Below are 20,577 nucleotides of genomic sequence, written 5' to 3'. Positions count from 1 at the left end.
TGCTGAGCTGTAAATTGACAAAAGCCAATTACCACTCCAGACACAGTATTACAGCTTTGAATTGGTAAAATACCAATCAAGCCAACCTGAAATGAGTAAAAGCAACTCCTGACACAGTGTTTCGCTCTAATTAGAGCTCTTCAGAGAGGTATAGCTTTGTCCAGACACAAGGGAGCACCCAGTATAAGTCAATGAAATACCCTTTCAGGCATAGAGTGACGAATACATTATGCAAAAAAGAAGCAGAGAACTCTGGGTAGTTCTCAAGTTTAGGTGGAAAGCAGCTCCTGTATGGAGCACTCTCAACACCAGCGACACTCTAGATCTGCTCACCTCAAATGTCTGTTTTTCTATCAAAATCTGTAAGCATAGGATTAGCACAGTGCCCACTACACCGAAATAGAAAAGGTCAAAGTCTTTTGCCATTTGTACAGCAAAGTCTTTAAGCATAGGACTAGCACAGTGCTGTCCTTGCCGAGCTGTAAAATGACAAAAGCCAATTACCACTCCAGGCACAGTATTACAGCTTTGAATAGGTAAAATACCAATCAAGCCAACCTGAAGTGAGTAAAAGCAACCCCTGACACAGTGTTTCACTCTAATTAGAGCTCTTCAGAGAGGTATAGCTTTGTCCAAACACAAGGGAGCACCCAGTATAAGTCAAAGAAATACCCTTTCAGGCATAGAGTGACGAATGAATTATGCAAAAAAGAAGCAGAGAACTCTGGGTAGTTTTCAAGTTTAGGTGGGAAGCAGATCCTGTATGGAGCACTCTCAACACCAGCGACACTCTAGATCTGCTCACCTCAAATATCTGTTTTTCTATCAAAACCTTTAAGCATAGGATTAGCACAGTGCCAACCACGCCGAGATAGAAAAGGACAAAGTCTTTTGCCATTTGTACAGCAAAGTCTTTAAGCATAGGACTAGCACAGTGCTGTCTTTGCCGAGCTGTAAATTGACAAAAGCCAATTACCACTCCAGACACAGTATTACAGCTTTGAATTGGTAAAATACCAATCAAGCCAACCTGAAATGAGTAAAAGCAACCCCTGACACAGTGTTTCGCTCTAATTAGAGCTCTTCAGAGAGGTATAGCTTTGTCCAGACACAAGGTAGCACCCAGTATAAGTCAATGAAATACCCTTTCAGGCATAGAGTGACGAATAAATTATGCAAAAAAGAAGCAGAGAACTCTGGGTAGTTCTCAAGATTAGGTGGAAAGCAGCTTCTGTATGGAGCACTCTCAACACCAGCGACACTCTAGATCTGCTCACCTCAAATGTCTGTTTTTCTATCAAAATCTTTAAGCATAGGATTAGCACAGTGCCATCCACGCCGAGATAGAAAAGGACAAAGTCTTTTGCCATTTGTACAGCAAGGTCTTTAAGCATAGGATTAGCACAGTGCTGTCCTTGCCGAGCTGTAAAATGACAAAAGCCAATTACCACTCCAGGCACAGTATTACATCTTTGAATTGGTAAAATACCAAACAAGCCAACCTGAAATGAGGAAAAGCAACCCCTGACACAGTGTTTCGCTCTAATTAGAGCTCTTCAGAGAGGTATAGCTTTGTCCAGACACAAGGGAGCACCCAGTATAAGTCAATGAAATACCCTTTCAGGCATAGAGTGACGAATAAAGTATGCAAAAAAGAAGCAGAGAACTCTGGGTAGTTCTCAAGTTTAGGTGGAAAGCAGCTCCTGTATGGAGCACTCTCAACACCAGCGACACTCTAGATCTGCTCACCTCAAATGTCTGTTTTTCTATCAAAATATTTAAGCATAGGATTAGCACAGTGCCAACCACGCCGAGATAGAAAAGGACAAAGTCTTTTGCCATTTGTACAGCAAAGGCTTTAAGCATAGGACTAGCACAGTGCTGTCTTTGCCGATCTGTAAAATGACAAAAGCCAATTACCACTCCAGGAACAGTATTACAGCTTTGAATGGGTAAAATACCAATCAAGCCAACCTGAAATGAGTAAAAGCAACCCCTGACACAGTGTTTCGCTCTAATTAGAGCTCTTCAGAGAGGTATAGCTTTGTCCAGACACAAGGGAGCACCCAGTATAAGTCAATGAAATACCATTTCAGGCATAGAGTGACGAATAAATTATGCAAAAAAGAAGCAGAGAACTCTGGGTAGTTCTCAAGTTTAGGTCGAAAGCAGCTCCTATATGGAGCACTTTCAACACCAGCGACACTCTAGATCTGCTCACCTCAAATGTCTGTTTTTCTATCAAAATCTTTAAGCATAGGATTAGCACAGTACCAACCACGCCAAGATAGAAAAGAACAAAGTCTTTTGCCATTTGTACAGCAAAGTCTTTAAGCATAGGACTAGCACAGTGCTGTCCTTGCCGAGCTGTAAATTGACAAAAGCCAATTACTACTCCAGACACAGTATTACAGCTTTGAATTGGTAAAATACCAATCAAGCCAACCTGAAATGAGTAAAAGCAACCCCTGACACAGTGTTTTGCTCTAATTAGAGCTCTTCAGAGAGGTATAGCTTTGTCCAGACACAAGGGAGCACCCAGTATAAGTCAATGAAATACCCTTTCAGGCATAGAGTGACGAATAAATTATGCAAAAAAGAAGCAGAGAACTCTGGGTAGTTCTCATGTTTAGGTCGAAAGCAGCTCCTGTATGGAGCACTCTCAACATCAGCGACACTCTAGATCTGCTCACCTCAAATGTCGGTTTTTCTACCAAAATCTTTAAGCATTGGATTAGCTCAGTGCCATCCACGCCGAGATAGAAAAGGACAAAGTCTTTTGCCATTTGTACAGCAAAGTCTTTAAGCATAGGACTAGCACAATGCTGTCCTTGCCGAGCTGTAAAATGACAAAAGACAATTACCACTCCAGGCTCAGTATTACAGCTTTGAATTGGTAAAATACAAATCAAGCCAACCTGAAATGAGTAAAAGCAACCCCTGACAAAGTGTTTCGCTCTAATTAGAGCTCTTCCGAGAGGTATAGCTTTGTCCAGACACAAGGGAGCACCCTGTATAAGTCAAAGAAATACCCTTTCAGGCATAGAGTGACGAATACATTATGCAAAAAAGAAGCAGAGAACTCCGGGTAGTTCTCAAGTTTAGGTGGAAAGCAGCTCCTGTATGGAGCACTTTCAACACCAGCGACACTCTAGATCTGCTCACCTCAAATGTCTGTTTTTCTATCAAAATCTTTAAGCATGGGATTAGCACAGTGCCATCCACGCCGAGATAGAAAAGGTCAAAGTCTTTTGCCATTTGTACAGCAAAGTCTTTAAGCATAGGACTAGCACAGTGCTGTCCTTGCCGAGCTGTAAAATGACAAAAGCCAATTACCACTCCACGCACAGTATTACAGCTTTGAACAGGTAAAATACCAATCAAGAAAACCTGAAATGAGTAAAAGCAACCCCTGACACAGTGTTTCGCTCTAATTAGAGCTCTTCAGAGAGGTATAGCTTTGGTCAGACACAAGGGAGCACCCAGTATAAGTCAATGAAATACCCTTTCAGGCATAGAGTGACGAATAAAGTATGCAAAAAAGAAGCAGAGAACTCTGGGTAGTTCTCAAGTTTAGGTCGAAAGCAGCTCCTGTATGGAGCGCTCTCAACATCAGCGACACTCTAGATCTGCTCACCTCAAATGTCTGTTTTTCTATCAAAATCTTTAAGCATAGGATTAGCTCAGTGCCATCCACGCCGAGATAGAAAAGGACAAAGTCTTTTGCCATTTGTACAGCAAAGTCTTTAAGCATAGGATTAGCACAGTGCTGTCCTTGCCGAGCTGTAAAATGACAAAAGCCAATTACCACTCCAGGCACAGTATTACAGCTTTGAATTGGTAAAATCCCAAACAAGCCAACCTGAAATGAGTAAAAGCAACCCCTGACACAGTGTTTCGCTCTAATTAGAGCTCTTTAGAGAGGTATAGCTTTGTCCAGACACAAGGGAGCACCCAGCATAAGTCAAAGAAATACCCTTTCAGGCATAGAGTGACAAATAATTTATGCAAAAAAGAAGCAGAGAACTCTGGGTAGTTCTCAAGTTTAGGTGGAAAGCAGCTCCTGTATGGAGCACTCTCAACACCAGCGACACTCTAGATCTGCTCACCTCAAATGTCTGTTTTTCTATCAAAATATTTAAGCATAGGATTAGCACAGTGCCAACCACGCCGAGATAGAAAAGGACAAAGTCTTTTGCCATTTGTACAGCAAAGGCTTTAAGCATAGGACTAGCACAGTGCTGTCTTTGCCGATCTGTAAAATGACAAAAGCCAATTACCACTCCAGGAACAGTATTACAGCTTTGAATGGGTAAAATACCAATCAAGCCAACCTGAAATGAGTAAAAGCAACCCCTGACACAGTGTTTCGCTCTAATTAGAGCTCTTCAGAGAGGTATAGCTTTGTCCAGACACAAGGGAGCACCCAGTATAAGTCAATGAAATACCATTTCAGGCATAGAGTGACGAATAAATTATGCAAAAAAGAAGCAGAGAACTCTGGGTAGTTCTCAAGTTTAGGTCGAAAGCAGCTCCTATATGGAGCACTTTCATCACCAGCGACACTCTAGATCTGCTCACCTCAAATGTCTGTTTTTCTATCAAAATCTTTAAGCATAGGATTAGCACAGTACCAACCACGCCAAGATAGAAAAGAACAAAGTCTTTTGCCATTTGTACAGCAAAGTCTTTAAGCATAGGACTAGCACAGTGCTGTCCTTGCCGAGCTGTAAATTGACAAAAGCCAATTACTACTCCAGACACAGTATTACAGCTTTGAATTGGTAAAATACCAATCAAGCCAACCTGAAATGAGTAAAAGCAACCCCTGACACAGTGTTTTGCTCTAATTAGAGCTCTTCAGAGAGGTATAGCTTTGTCCAGACACAAGGGAGCACCCAGTATAAGTCAATGAAATACCCTTTCAGGCATAGAGTGACGAATAAATTATGCAAAAAAGAAGCAGAGAACTCTGGGTAGTTCTCATGTTTAGGTCGAAAGCAGCTCCTGTATGGAGCACTCTCAACATCAGCGACACTCTAGATCTGCTCACCTCAAATGTCGGTTTTTCTACCAAAATCTTTAAGCATTGGATTAGCTCAGTGCCATCCACGCCGAGATAGAAAAGGACAAAGTCTTTTGCCATTTGTACAGCAAAGTCTTTAAGCATAGGACTAGCACAATGCTGTCCTTGCCGAGCTGTAAAATGACAAAAGACAATTACCACTCCAGGCTCAGTATTACAGCTTTGAATTGGTAAAATACAAATCAAGCCAACCTGAAATGAGTAAAAGCAACCCCTGACAAAGTGTTTCGCTCTAATTAGAGCTCTTCCGAGAGGTATAGCTTTGTCCAGACACAAGGGAGCACCCTGTATAAGTCAAAGAAATACCCTTTCAGGCATAGAGTGACGAATACATTATGCAAAAAAGAAGCAGAGAACTCCGGGTAGTTCTCAAGTTTAGGTGGAAAGCAGCTCCTGTATGGAGCACTTTCAACACCAGCGACACTCTAGATCTGCTCACCTCAAATGTCTGTTTTTCTATCAAAATCTTTAAGCATGGGATTAGCACAGTGCCATCCACGCCGAGATAGAAAAGGTCAAAGTCTTTTGCCATTTGTACAGCAAAGTCTTTAAGCATAGGATTAGCACAGTGCTGTCCTTGCCGAGCTGTAAAATGACGAAAGCCAATTACCACTCCAGGCACAGTATTACAGCTTTGAATTGGTAAAATCCCAAACAAGCCAACCTGAAATGAGTAAAAGCAACCCCTGACACAGTGTTTCGCTCTAATTAGAGCTCTTCAGAGAGATATAGCTTTGTCCAGACACAAGGGAGCACCCAGCATAAGTCAAAGAAATACCCTTTCAGGCATAGAGTGACGAATAAATTATACAAAAAAAAAAGAAGCAGAGAACTCTGGGTAGTTCTCAAGTTTAGGTGGAAAGCAGCTCCTGTATGGAGCACTCTCAACACCAGCGACACTCTAGATCTGCTCACCTCAAATGTCTGTTTTTCTATCAAAATCTTTAAGAATAGGATTAGCACAGTACCAACCACGCCGAGATAGAAAAGAACAAAGTCTTTTGCCATTTGTACAGCAAAGTCTTTAAGCATAGGACTAGCACAGTGCTGTCCTTGCCGAGCTGTAAAATGACAAAAGCCAATTACCACTCCACGCACAGTATTACAGCTTTGAACAGGTAAAATACCAATCAAGCCAACCTGAAATGAGTAAAAGCAACCCCTGACACAGTGTTTCGCTCTAATTAGAGCTCTTCAGAGAGGTATAGCTTTGGTCAGACACAAGGGAGCACCCAGTATAAGTCAATGAAATACCCTTTCAGGCATAGAGTGACGAATAAATTATGCAAAAAAGAAGCAGAGAACTCTGGGTAGTTCTCAAGTTTAGGTCAAAAGCAACTCCTGTATGGAGCACTCTCAACATCAGCGACACTCTAGATCTGCTCACCTCAAATGTCGGTTTTTCTACCAAAATCTTTAAGCATAGGATTAGCACAGTACCAACCACGCCAAGATAGAAAAGAACAAAGTCTTTTGCCATTTGTACAGCAAAGTCTTTAAGCATAGGACTAGCACAGTGCTGTCCTTGCCGAGCTGTAAAATGACAAAAGCCAATTACCACTCCAGGCACAGTATTACATCTTTGAATTGGTAAAATACCAAACAAGCCAACCTGAAATGAGGAAAAGCAACCCCTGACACAGTGTTTCACTCTAATTAGAGCTCTTTAGAGAGGTATAGCTTTGTCCAGACACAAGGGAGCACCCAGTATAAGTCAAAGAAATACCCTTTCAGGCATAGAGTGACGAATAAATTATGCAAAAAAGAAGCAGAGAACTCTGGGTAGTTCTCAGGTTTAGGTGGAAAGCAGCTCCTGTATAGAGCACTCTCAACACCAGCGACACTCTAGATCTGCTCACCTCAAATGTCTGTTTTTCTATCAAAATATTTAAGCATAGGATTAGCACAGTGCCCACCACGCCGTGATAGAAAAGGACAAAGTATTTTGCCATTTGTACAGCAAAGTCTTTAAGCATAGGACTAGCACAGTGCTGTCCTTGCCGAGCTGTAAAATGACAAAAACCAATTACCACTCCAGGCACAGTATTACAGCTTTGAATAGGTAAAATACCAATCAAGCCAACCTGAAATGAGTAAAAGCAACCCCTGACACAGTGTTTCACTCTAATTAGATCTCTTCAGAGAGGTATAGCTTTGTCCAGACACAAGGGAGCACCCAGTATAAGTCAATGAAATACCCTTTCAGGCATAGAGTGACGAATAAATTATGCAAAAAAGAAGCAGAGAACTCTGGGTAGTTCTCAAGTTTAGGTTGAAAGCAGCTCCTGTATGGAGCACTCTCAACATCAGCGACACTCTAGATCTGCTCACCTCAAATGTCGGTTTTTCTACCAAAATCTTTAAGCATTGGATTAGCTCAGTGCCATCCACGCCGAGATAGAAAAGGTAAAAGTCTTTTGCCATTTGTACAGCAAAGTCTTTAAGCATAGGACTAGCACAATGCTGTCCTTGCCGAGCTGTAAAATGACAAAAGCCAATTACAACTCCAGGCACAGTATTACAGCTTTGAATTGGTAAAATACCAATCAAGCCAACCTGAAATGAGTAAAAGCAACCCCTGACAAAGTTGTTCGCTCTAATTAGAGCTCTTCAGAGAGGTATAGCTTTGTCCAGACACAAGGGAGCACCCAGTATAAGTCAATGAAATACCCTTTCAGGCATAGAGTGACGAATAAATTATGCAAAAAAGAAGCAGAGAACTCTGGGTAGTTCTCAAGTTTAGGTGGAAAGCAGCTCCTGTATGGAGCACTCTCAACACCAGCGACACTCTAGATCTGCTCACCTCAAATGTCTGTTTTTCTATCAAAATCTGTAAGCATAGGATTAGCACAGTGCCCACTACACCGAAATAGAAAAGGTCAAAGTCTTTTGCCATTTGTACAGCAAAGTCTTTAAGCATAGGACTAGCACAGTGCTGTCCTTGCCGAGCTGTAAAATGACAAAAGCCAATTACCACTCCAGGCACAGTATTACAGCTTTGAATAGGTAAAATACCAATCAAGCCAACTTGAAGTGAGTAAAAGCAACCCCTGACACAGTGTTTCGCTCTAATTAGAGCTCTTCAGAGAGGTATAGCTTTGTCCAAACACAAGGGAGCACCCAGTATAAGTCAAAGAAATACCCTTTCAGGCATAGAGTGACGAATGAATTATGCAAAAAAGAAGCAGAGAACTCTGGATAGTTTTCAAGTTTAGGTGGGAAGCAGATCCTGTATGGAGCACTCTCAACACCAGCGACACTCTAGATCTGCTCACCTCAAATGTCTGTTTTTCTATCAAAATCTTTAAGCATAGGATTAGCACAGTGCCATCCACGCCGAGATAGAAAAGGTCAAAGTCTTTTGCCATTTGTACAGCAAAGTCTTTAAGCATAGGATTAGCACAGTGCTGTCCTTGCCGAGCTGTAAAATGACGAAAGCCAATTACCACTCCAGGCACAGTATTACAGCTTTGAATTGGTAAAATCCCAAACAAGCCAACCTGAAATGAGTAAAAGCAACCCCTGACACAGTGTTTCGCTCTAATTAGAGCTCTTCAGAGAGATATAGCTTTGTCCAGACACAAGGGAGCACCCAGCATAAGTCAAAGAAATACCCTTTCAGGCATAGAGTGACGAATAAATTATACAAAAAAAAAAGAAGCAGAGAACTCTGGGTAGTTCTCAAGTTTAGGTGGAAAGCAGCTCCTGTATGGAGCACTTTCAACAGCAGCGACACTCTAGATCTGCTCACCTCAAATGTCTGTTTTTCTATCAAAATCTTTAAGCATAGGATTAGCACAGTGCCAACCATGCCGAGACAGACAAGAACAAAGTCTTTTGCCATCTGTTCAGCAAAGTCTTTAAGCATAGGACTAGCACAGTGCTGTCCTTGCCGAGCTGTAAATCGACAAAAGCCAATTACCACTCCAGACACAGTATTACAGCTTTGAATTGGTAAAATACCAATCAAGCCAACCTGATATGAGTAAAAGCAACCCCTGACACAGTGTATCGCTCTAATTAGAGCTCTTCAGAGAGGTATAGCTTTGTCCAGACACAAGGGAGCACCCAGTATAAGTCAATGAAATACCCTTTCAGGCATAGAGTGAGGAATAAATTATGCAAAAAAGAAGCAGAGAACTCTGGGTAGTTCTCAAGTTTAGGTGGAAAGCAGCTCCTGTATGGAGCACTCTCAACATCAGCGACACTCTAGATCTGCTCACCTCAAATGTCGGTTTTTCTACCAAAATCTTTAAGCATTGGATTAGCTCAGTGCTATCCACGCCGAGATAGAAAAGGACAAAGTCTTTTGCCATTTGTTCAGCAAAGTTTTTAAGCATAGGACTAGCACAATGCGGTCCTTGCCGAGCTGTAAAATGACAAAAGCCAATTACCACTCCAGGCACAGTATTACAGCTTTGAATTGGTAAAATACCAATCAAGCCAACCTGAAATGAGTAAAAGCAACCCCTGACAAAGTGGTTCACTCTAATTAGAGCTCTTCAGAGAGGTATAGCTTTGTCCAGACACAAGGGAGCACCCAGTATAAGTCAAAGAAATACCCTTTCAGGCATAGAGTGACGAATAAATTATGCAAAAAAGAAGCAGAGAACTCTGGGTAGTTCTCAAGTTTAGGTGGAAATCAGATCCTGTATGGAGCACTCTCAACACCAGCGACACTCTAGATCTGCTCACCTCAAATGTCTGTTTTTCTATCAAAATCTTTAAGCATAGGATTAGCACAGTGCCATCCACGCCGAGATAGAAAAGGACAAAGTCTTTTGCCATTTGTACAGCAAAGTCTTTAAGCATAGGATTAGCACAGTGCTGTCCTTGCCGAGCTGTAAAACGACAAAAGCCAATTACCACTCCAGGCACAGTATTACAGCTTTGAATTGGTAAAGTCCCAAACAAGCCAACCTGAAATGAGTAAAAGCAACCCCTGACACAGTGTTTTGCTCTAATTAGAGCTCTTCAGAGAGTTATAGCTTTGTCCAGACACAAGGGAGCACCCAGCATAAGTCAAAGAAATATTCTTTCAGGCATAGAGTGACGAATAAATTATGCAAAAAAAAAGCAGAGAACTCTGGGTAGTTCTCAAGTTTAGGTGGAAAGCAGCTCCTGTATCGAGCACTCTCAACACCAGCGACACTCTAGATCTGCTCACCTCAAATGTCTGTTTTTATATCAAAATTTTTAAGCATAGGATTAGCACAGTGCCAACCACGCCGAGATAGAAAAGGACAAAGTCTTTTGCCATTTGTACAGCAAAGTCTTTAAGCATAGGACTAGCACATTGCTGTCCTTGCCGATCTGTAAAATGACAAAAGCAAATTACCACTCCAGGCACAGTAGTACAGCTTTGAATGGGTAAAATACCAATCAAGCCAACCTGAAATGAGTAAAAGCAACCCCTGACACAGTGTTTCGCTCTAATTAGAGCTCTTCAGAGAGGTATAGCTTTGTCCAGACACAAGGGAGCACCCAGTATAAGTCAATGAAATACCCTTTCAGGCATAGAGTGACGAATAAACTATGCAAAAAAGAAGCAGAGAACTCTGGGTAGTTCTCAAGTTTAGGTCGAAAGCAGCTCCTGTATGGAGCGCTCTCAACATCAGCGACACTCTAGATCTGCTCACCTCAAAGGTCGGTTTTTCTATCAAAATCTTTAAGCATAGGATTAGCTCAGTGCCATCCACGCCGAGATAGAAAAGGACAAAGTCTTTTCCCATTTGTACAGCAAAGTCTTTAAGCATAGGACTAGCACATTGCTGTCCTTGCCGATCTGTAAAATGACAAAAGCCAATTACCACTCCACGCACAGTATTACAGCTTTGAATGGGTAAAATACCAATCAAGCCAACCTGAAATGAGTAAAAGCAACCCCTGACACAGTGTTTCGCTCTAATTAGAGCTCTTCAGAGAGGTATAGCTTTGTCCAGACACAGGGGAGCACCCAGTATTAGTCAAAGAAATACCCTTTCAGGCATAGAGTGACGAATAAATTATGCAAAAAAGAAGCAGAGAACTCTGGGTAGTTCTCAAGTTTAGGTCGAAAGCAGCTCCTGTATGGAGCACTCTCAACATCAGCAACACTCTAGATCTGCTCACCTCAAATGTCTGTTTTTCTATCAAAATCTTTAAGCATAGAATTAGCACAGTGCTAACCATGCCAAGATAAAAAAGGACAAAGTCTTTTGCCATTTCTACAGAAAAGTCTTTAAGCATAGGACTAGCACAGTGCTGTCTTTGCCGAGCTGTAAATTGACAAAAGCCAATTACCACTCCAGACACAGTATTACAGCTTTGAATTGGTAAAATACCAATCAAGCCAACCTGAAATGAGTAAAAGCAACCCCTGACACAGTGTTTCGCTCTAATTAGAGCTCTTCAGAGAGGTATAGCTTTGTCCAGACACAAGGGAGCACCCAGTATAAGTCAATGAAATACCCTTTCAGGCATAGAGTGACGAATAAATTATGCAAAAAAGAAGCAGAGATCTCTGGGTAGTTCTCAAGATTAGGTGGAAAGCAGCTTCTGTATGGAGCACTCTCAACACCAGCGACACTCTAGATCTGCTCACCTCAAATGTCTGTTTTTCTATCAAAATATTTAAGCATAGGATTAGCACAGTGCCAACCACGCCGAGATAGAAAAGGACAAAGTCTTTTGCCATTTGTACAGCAAAGGCTTTAAGCATAGGACTAGCACAGTGCTGTCCTTGCCGATCTGTAAAATGACAAAAGCCAATTACCACTCCAGGCACAGTATTACAGCTTTGAATGGGTAAAATACCAATCAAGCCAACCTGAAATGAGTAAAAGCAACCCCTGACACAGTGTTTCGCTCTAATTAGAGCTCTTCAGAGAGGTATAGCTTTGTCCAGACACAAGGGAGCACCCAGTATAAGTCAATGAAATACCATTTCAGGCATAGAGTGACGAATAAATTATGCAAAAAAGAAGCAGAGAACTCTGGGTAGTTCTCAAGTTTAGGTCGAAAGCAGCTCCTGTATGGAGCACTTTCAACACCAGCGACACTCTAGATCTGCTCACCTCAAATGTCTGTTTTTCTATCAAAATCTTTAAGCATAGGATTAGCACAGTACCAACCACGCCAAGATAGAAAAGAACAAAGTCTTTTGCCATTTGTACAGCAAAGTCTTTAAGCATAGGACTAGCACAGTGCTGTCCTTGCCGAGCTGTAAATTGACAAAAGCCAATTACTACTCCAGACACAGTATTACAGCTTTGAATTGGTAAAATACCAATCAAGCCAACCTGAAATGAGTAAAAGCAACCCCTGACACAGTGTTTTGCTCTAATTAGAGCTCTTCAGAGAGGTATAGCTTTGTCCAGACACAAGGGAGCACCCAGTATAAGTCAATGAAATACCCTTTCAGGCATAGAGTGACGAATAAATTATGCAAAAAAGAAGCAGAGAACTCTGGGTAGTTCTCATGTTTAGGTCGAAAGCAGCTCCTGTATGGAGCACTCTCAACATCAGCGACACTCTAGATCTGCTCACCTCAAATGTCGGTTTTTCTACCAAAATCTTTAAGCATTGGATTAGCTCAGTGCCATCCACGCCGAGATAGAAAAGGACAAAGTCTTTTGCCATTTGTACAGCAAAGTCTTTAAGCATAGGACTAGCACAATGCTGTCCTTGCCGAGCTGTAAAATGACAAAAGACAATTACCACTCCAGGCTCAGTATTACAGCTTTGAATTGGTAAAATACAAATCAAGCCAACCTGAAATGAGTAAAAGCAACCCCTGACAAAGTGTTTCGCTCTAATTAGAGCTCTTCCGAGAGGTATAGCTTTGTCCAGACACAAGGGAGCACCCTGTATAAGTCAAAGAAATACCCTTTCAGGCATAGAGTGACGAATACATTATGCAAAAAAGAAGCAGAGAACTCCGGGTAGTTCTCAAGTTTAGGTGGAAAGCAGCTCCTGTATGGAGCACTTTCAACACCAGCGACACTCTAGATCTGCTCACCTCAAATGTCTGTTTTTCTATCAAAATCTTTAAGCACAGGATTAGCACAGTGCCATCCACGCCGAGATAGAAAAGGTCAAAGTCTTTTGCCATTTGTACAGCAAAGTCTTTAAGCATAGGATTAGCACAGTGCTGTCCTTGCCGAGCTGTAAAATGACGAAAGCCAATTACCACTCCAGGCACAGTATTACAGCTTTGAATTGGTAAAATCCCAAACAAGCCAACCTGAAATGAGTAAAAGCAACCCCTGACACAGTGTTTCGCTCTAATTAGAGCTCTTCAGAGAGATATAGCTTTGTCCAGACACAAGGGAGCACCCAGCATAAGTCAAAGAAATACCCTTTCAGGCATAGAGTGACGAATAAATTATACAAAAAAAAAAGAAGCAGAGAACTCTGGGTAGTTCTCAAGTTTAGGTGGAAAGCAGCTCCTGTATGGAGCACTCTCAACACCAGCGACACTCTAGATCTGCTCACCTCAAATGTCTGTTTTTCTATCAAAATCTTTAAGAATAGGATTAGCACAGTACCAACCACGCCGAGATAGAAAAGAACAAAGTCTTTTGCCATTTGTACAGCAAAGTCTTTAAGCATAGGACTAGCACAGTGCTGTCCTTGCCGAGCTGTAAATTGACAAAAGCCAATTACCTCTCCAGACACAGTATTACAGCTTTGAAATGGTAAAATAACAATCAAGCCAACCTGAAATGAGTAAAAGCAACCCCTGACACAATGTTTCGCTCTAATTAGAGCTCTTCAGAGAGGTATAGCTTTGTCCAGACACAAGGGAGCACCCAGTATAAATCAATGAAATACCCTTTCAGGCATAGAGTGACGAATAAATTATGCAAAAAAGAAGCAGAGAACTCTGGGTAGTTCTCAAGTTTAGGTGGAAAGCAGCTCCTGTATGGAGCACTCTCAACACCAGCGACACTCTAGATCTGCTCACCTCAAATGTCTGTTTTTCTATCAAAATTTGTAAGCATAGGATTAGCACAGTGCCCACCACGCCGAGATAGAAAAGGACAAAGTCTTTTGCCATTTGTACAGCAAAGTCTTTAAGCATAGGACTAGCACAGTGCTGTCCTTGCCGAGCTGTAAAATGACAAAAGCCAATTACCACTCCAGGCACAGTATTACAGCTTTGAATAGGTAAAATACCAATCAAGCCAACCTGAAATGAGTAAAAGCAACCCCTGACACAGTGTTTCGCTCTAATTAGAGCTCTTCAGAGAGGTATAGCTTTGGTCAGACACAACGGAGCACCCAGTATAAGTCAATGAAATACCCTTTCAGGCATAGAGTGACAAATAAATTATGCAAAAAAGAAGCAGAGCACTCTGGGTAGTTCTCAAGTTTAGGTCAAAAGCAGCTCCTGTATGCAGCACTCTCAACATCAGCGACACTCTAGATCTGCTCACCTCAAATGTCGGTTTTTCTACCAAAATCTTTAAGCATAGGATTAGCACAGTACCAACCACGCCAAGATAGAAAAGAACAAAGTCTTTTGCCATTTGTACAGCAAAGTCTTTAAGCATAGGACTAGCACAGTGCTGTCCTTGCCGAGCTGTAAAATGACAAAAGCCAATTACCACTCCAGGCACAGTATTACATCTTTGAATTGGTAAAATACCAAACAAGCCAACCTGAAATGAGGAAAAGCAACCCCTGACACAGTGTTTCACTCTAATTAGAGCTTTTTATCGAGGTATAGCTTTGTCCAGACACAAGGGAGCACCCAGTATAAGTCAAAGAAATAACCTTTCAGGCATAGAGTGACGAATAAATTATGCAAAAAAGAAGCAGAGAACTCTGGGTAGTTCTCAGGTTTAGGTGGAAAGCAGCTCCTGTATAGAGCACTCTCAACACCAGCGACACTCTAGATCTGCTCACCTCAAATGTCTGTTTTTCTATCAAAATATTTAAGCATAGGATTAGCACAGTGCCAACCACGCCGAGATAGAAAAGGACAAAGTCTTTTGCCATTTGTACAGCAAAGTCTTTAAGCGTAGGACTAGCACTGTGCTGTCCTTGCCGATCTGTAAATAGACAAAAGCCAATTACCACTCCAGGCACAGTATTACAGCTTTGAATGGGTAAAATACCAATCAAGCCAACCTGAAATGAGTAAAAGCAACCCCTGACACAGTGTTTCACTCTAATTAGAGCTCTTCAGAGAGGTATAGCTTTGTCCAGACACAAGGGAGCACCCAGTATAAGTCAATGAAATACCCTTTCAGGCATAGAGTGACGAATAAATTATGCAAAAAAGAAGCAGAGAACTCTGGGTAGTTCTCAAGTTTAGGGGGAAAGCAGCTCCTGTATGGAGCACTCTCAACACCAGCGACACTCTAGATCTGCTCACCTCAAATGTCTGTTTTTCTATCAAAATATTTAAGCATAGGATTAGCACAGTGCCAACCACGCCGAGATAGAAAAGGACAAAGTCTTTTGCCATTTGTACAGCAAAGGCTTTAAGCATAGGACTAGCACAGTGCTGTCCTTGCCGATCTGTAAAATGACAAAAGCCAATTACCACTCCAGGCACAGTATTACATCTTTGAATTGGTAAAATACCAAACAAGCCAACCTGAAATGAGTAAAAGCAACCCCTGACACAGTGTTTCACTCTAATTAGAGCTCTTCAGAGAGGTATAGCTTTGTCCAGACACAAGGGAGAACCCAGTATAAGTCAATGAAATACCCTTTCAGGCATAGAGTGACGAATAAATTATGCAAAAAAGAAGCAGAGAACTCTGGGTAGTTCTCAAGTTTAGGTTGAAAGCAGCTCCTGTATGGAGCACTCTCAACATCAGCGACACTCTAGATCTGCTCACATCAAATGTCGGTTTTTCTACCAAAATCTTTAAGCATTGGATTAGCTCAGTGCCATCCACGCCGAGATAGAAAAGGAAAAAGTCTTTTGCCATTTGTACAGCAAAGTCTTTAAGCATAGGACTAGCACAATGCTGTCCTTGCCGAGCTGTAAAATGACAAAAGCCAATTACAACTCCAGGCACAGTATTACATCTTTGAATTGGTAAAATACCAATCAAGCCAACCTGAAATGAGTAAAAGCAACCCCTGACAAAGTTGTTCGCTCTAATTAGAGCTCTTCAGAGAGGTATAGCTTTGTCCAGACACAAGGGAGCACCCAGTATAAGTCAAAGAAATACCCTTTCAGGCATAGAGTGACGAATAAATTATGCAAAAAAGAAGCAGAGAACTCTGGGAAGTTCTCAAGTTTAGGTCGAAAGCAGCTCCGGTATGGAGCACTCTCAACACCAGCGACACTCTAGATCTGCTCACCTCAAATGTCTGTTTTTCTATCAAAATCTTTAAGCATAGGATTAGCACAGTGCCAACCACGCCGAGATAGAAAAGAACAAAGTCTTTTGCCATTTGTACAGCAAAGTCTTTAAGCATAGGACTAGCACAGTGCTGTCCTTGCTGAGCTGTAAATTGACAAAAGCCAATTACCACTCCAGACACAGTATTACAGCTTTGAATTGGTAAAATACCAATCAAGCCAACCTGAAATGAGTAAAAGCAACTCCTGACACAGTGTTTCGCTCTAATTAGAGCTCTTCAGAGAGGTATAGCTTTGTCCAGACACAAGGGAGCACCCAGTATAAGTCAATGAAATACCCTTTCAGGCATAGAGTGACGAATAAATTATGCAAAAAAGAAGCAGAGAACTCTGGGTAGTTCTCAAGTTTAGGTGGAAAGCAGCTCCTGTATGGAGCACTCTCAACACCAGCGACACTCTAGATCTGCTCACCTCAAATGTCTGTTTTTCTATCAAAATCTGTAAGCATAGGATTAGCACAGTGCCCACTACACCGAAATAGAAAAGGTCAAAGTCTTTTGCCATTTGTACAGCAAAGTCTTTAAGCATAGGACTAGCACAGTGCTGTCCTTGCCGAGCTGTAAAATGACAAAAGCCAATTACCACTCCAGGCACAGTATTACAGCTTTGAATAGGTAAAATACCAATCAAGCCAACCTGAAGTGAGTAAAAGCAACCCCTGACACAGTGTTTCACTCTAATTAGAGCTCTTCAGAGAGGTATAGCTTTGTCCAAACACAAGGGAGCACCCAGTATAAGTCAAAGAAATACCCTTTCAGGCATAGAGTGACGAATGAATTATGCAAAAAAGAAGCAGAGAACTCTGGGTAGTTTTCAAGTTTAGGTGGGAAGCAGATCCTGTATGGAGCACTCTCAACACCAGCGACACTCTAGATCTGCTCACCTCAAATATCTGTTTTTCTATCAAAACCTTTAAGCATAGGATTAGCACAGTGCCAACCACGCCGAGATAGAAAAGGACAAAGTCTTTTGCCATTTGTACAGCAAAGTCTTTAAGCATAGGACTAGCACAGTGCTGTCTTTGCCGAGCTGTAAATTGACAAAAGCCAATTACCACTCCAGACACAGTATTACAGCTTTGAATTGGTAAAATACCAATCAAGCCAACCTGAAATGAGTAAAAGCAACCCCTGACACAGTGTTTCGCTCTAATTAGAGCTCTTCAGAGAGGTATAGCTTTGTCCAGACACAAGGTATCACCCAGTATAAGTCAATGAAATACCCTTTCAGGCATAGAGTGACGAATAAATTATGCAAAAAAGAAGCAGAGAACTCTGGGTAGTTCTCAAGATTAGGTGGAAAGCAGCTTCTGTATGGAGCACTCTCAACACCAGCGACACTCTAGATCTGCTCACCTCAAATGTCTGTTTTTCTATCAAAATCTTTAAGCATAGGATTAGCACAGTGCCATCCACGCCGAGATAGAAAAGGACAAAGTCTTTTGCCATTTGTACAGCAAGGTCTTTAAGCATAGGATTAGCACAGTGCTGTCCTTGCCGAGCTGTAAAATGACAAAAGCCAATTACCACTCCAGGCACAGTATTACATCTTTGAATTGGTAAAATACCAAACAAGCCAACCTGAAATGAGGAAAAGCAACCCCTGACACAGTGTTTCGCTCTAATTAGAGCTCTTCAGAGAGGTATAGCTTTGTCCAGACACAAGGGAGCACCCAGTATAAGTCAATGAAATACCCTTTCAGGCATAGAGTGACGAATAAAGTATGCAAAAAAGAAGCAGAGAACTCTGGGTAGTTCTCAAGTTTAGGTCGAAAGCAGCTCCTGTATGGAGCGCTCTCAACATCAGCGACACTCTAGATCTGCTCACCTCAAATGTCGGTTTTTCTTTCAAAATCTTTAAGCATAGGATTAGCTCAGTGCCATCCACGCCGAGATAGAAAAGGACAAAGTCTTTTCCCATTTGTACAGCAAAGTCTTTAAGCATAGGACTAGCACATTGCTGTCCTTGCCGATCTGTAAAATGACAAAAGCCAATTACCACTCCACGCACAGTATTACAGCTTTGAATGGGTAAAATACCAATCAAGCCAACCTGAAATGAGTAAAAGCAACCCCTGACACAGTGTTTCGCTCTAATTAGAGCTCTTCAGAGAGGTATAGCTTTGTCCAGACACAGGGGAGCACCCAGTATAAGTCAAAGAAATACCCTTTCAGGCATAGAGTGACGAATAAATTATGCAAAAAAGAAGCAGAGAACTCTGGGTAGTTCTCAAGTTTAGGTCGAAAGCAGCTCCTGTATGGAGCACTCTCAACATCAGCAACACTCTAGATCTGCTCACCTCAAATGTCTGTTTTTCTATCAAAATCTTTAAGCATAGAATTAGCACAGTGCTAACCATGCCAAGATAAAAAAGGACAAAGTCTTTTGCCATTTCTACAGAAAAGTCTTTAAGCATAGGACTAGCACAGTGCTGTCTTTGCCGAGCTGTAAATTGACAAAAGCCAATTACCACTCCAGACACAGTATTACAGCTTTGAATTGGTAAAATACCAATCAAGCCAACCTGAAATGAGTAAAAGCAACCCCTGACACAGTGTTTCGCTCTAATTAGAGCTCTTCAGAGAGGTATAGCTTTGTCCAGACACAAGGGAGCACCCAGTATAAGTCAATGAAATACCCTTTCAGGCATAGAGTGACGAATAAATTATGCAAAAAAGAAGCAGAGATCTCTGGGTAGTTCTCAAGATTAGGTGGAAAGCAGCTTCTGTATGGAGCACTCTCAACACCAGCGACACTCTAGATCTGCTCACCTCAAATGTCTGTTTTTCTATCAAAATCTTTAAGCATAGGATTAGCTCAGTGCCATCCACGCCGAGATAGAAAAGGACAAAGTCTTTTGCCATTTGTACAGCAAAGTCTTTAAGCATAGGATTAGCACAGTGCTGTCCTTGCCGAGCTGTAAAATGACAAAAGCCAATTACCACTCCAGGCACAGTATTACAGCTTTGAATTGGTAAAATCCCAAACAAGCCAACCTGAAATGAGTAAAAGCAACCCCTGACACAGTGTTTCGCTCTAATTAGAGCTCTTCAGAGAGGTATAGCTTTGTCCAGACACAAGGGAGCACCCAGCATAAGTCAAAGAAATACCCTTTCAGGCATAGAGTGACAAATAAATTATGCAAAAAAGAAGCAGAGAACTCTGGGTAGTTCTCAAGTTTAGGTGGAAAGCAGCTCCTGTATGGAGCACTCTCAACACCAGCGACACTCTAGATCTGCTCACCTCAAATGTCTGTTTTTCTATCAAAATATTTAAGCATAGGATTAGCACAGTGCCAACCACGCCGAGATAGAAAAGGACAAAGTCTTTTGCCATTTGTACAGCAAAGGCTTTAAGCATAGGACTAGCACAGTGCTGTCCTTGCCGATCTGTAAAATGACAAAAGCCAATTACCACTCCAGGCACAGTATTACAGCTTTGAATGGGTAAAATACCAATCAAGCCAACCTGAAATGAGTAAAAGCAACCACTGACACAGTGTTTCGCTCTAATTAGAGCTCTTCAGAGAGGTATAGCTTTGTCCAGACACAAGGGAGCACCCAGTATAAGTCAATGAAATACCATTTCAGGCATAGAGTGACGAATAAATTATGCAAAAAAGAAGCAGAGAACTCTGGGTAGTTCTCAAGTTTAGGTCGAAAGCAGCTCCTGTATGGAGCACTTTCAACACCAGCGACACTCTAGATCTGCTCACCTCAAATGTCTGTTTTTCTATCAAAATCTTTAAGCATAGGATTAGCACAGTACCAACCACGCCAAGATAGAAAAGAACAAAGTCTTTTGCCATTTGTACAGCAAAGTCTTTAAGCATAGGACTAGCACAGTGCTGTCCTTGCCGAGCTGTAAATTGACAAAAGCCAATTACTACTCCAGACACAGTATTACAGCTTTGAATTGGTAAAATACCAATCAAGCCAACCTGAAATGAGTAAAAGCAACCCCTGACACAGTGTTTTGCTCTAATTAGAGCTCTTCAGAGAGGTATTGCTTTGTCCAGACACAAGGGAGCACCCAGTATAAGTCAATGAAATACCCTTTCAGGCATAGAGTGACGAATAAATTATGCAAAAAAGAAGCAGAGAACTCTGGGTAGTTCTCATGT

Source organism: Triturus cristatus, chromosome 7, assembly GCF_964204655.1.
Source record: "Triturus cristatus chromosome 7, aTriCri1.1, whole genome shotgun sequence".
Taxonomy (NCBI): Eukaryota; Metazoa; Chordata; class Amphibia; order Caudata; family Salamandridae; genus Triturus; species Triturus cristatus.
Note: the sequence above shows the minus strand (reverse complement) of the source record.